The sequence below is a fragment of the Paroedura picta genome, chromosome 15 (assembly GCF_049243985.1).
Source record: "Paroedura picta isolate Pp20150507F chromosome 15, Ppicta_v3.0, whole genome shotgun sequence".
NCBI classification, from domain to species: Eukaryota; Metazoa; Chordata; class Lepidosauria; order Squamata; family Gekkonidae; genus Paroedura; species Paroedura picta.
This window is the reverse complement of record NC_135383.1, coordinates 4,523,939-4,524,308: the sequence shown is the minus strand read 5'-3', so window position 1 is coordinate 4,524,308 and position 370 is coordinate 4,523,939.

Sequence of the window (370 nt, the reverse complement as noted above, 5' to 3'; positions counted from 1 at the left end):
TCCCGTGTAAAGGATATTCCTTGATTTTTCCACAAGCCTCCGATTTAAGAAAGGATTTGCACAAAGCGTTATATTTTACTCTCCTCAGTAACGTGTTCTCTGTACCACGGTTGCCTTTCTCGGTTTTGCTACTGCAAATTGGAATACGATGTCACTGTAAGAGTTTCTCTTTTTTTTTTACGGGAGGAAATGCGGCTTCAGGAAGAGTGGACTGAATCAAACCCACCCTCTCCGGCCACCGATTATTTATAATGAACTGAAGAAATATCACTCTGGACTGACTTTACGGAATCCTAAAAGATGATATGATCTAAACCAAAAACGATGGTAAAATATATATATATTCCCCAAGGAAATGATTTTGATGGGT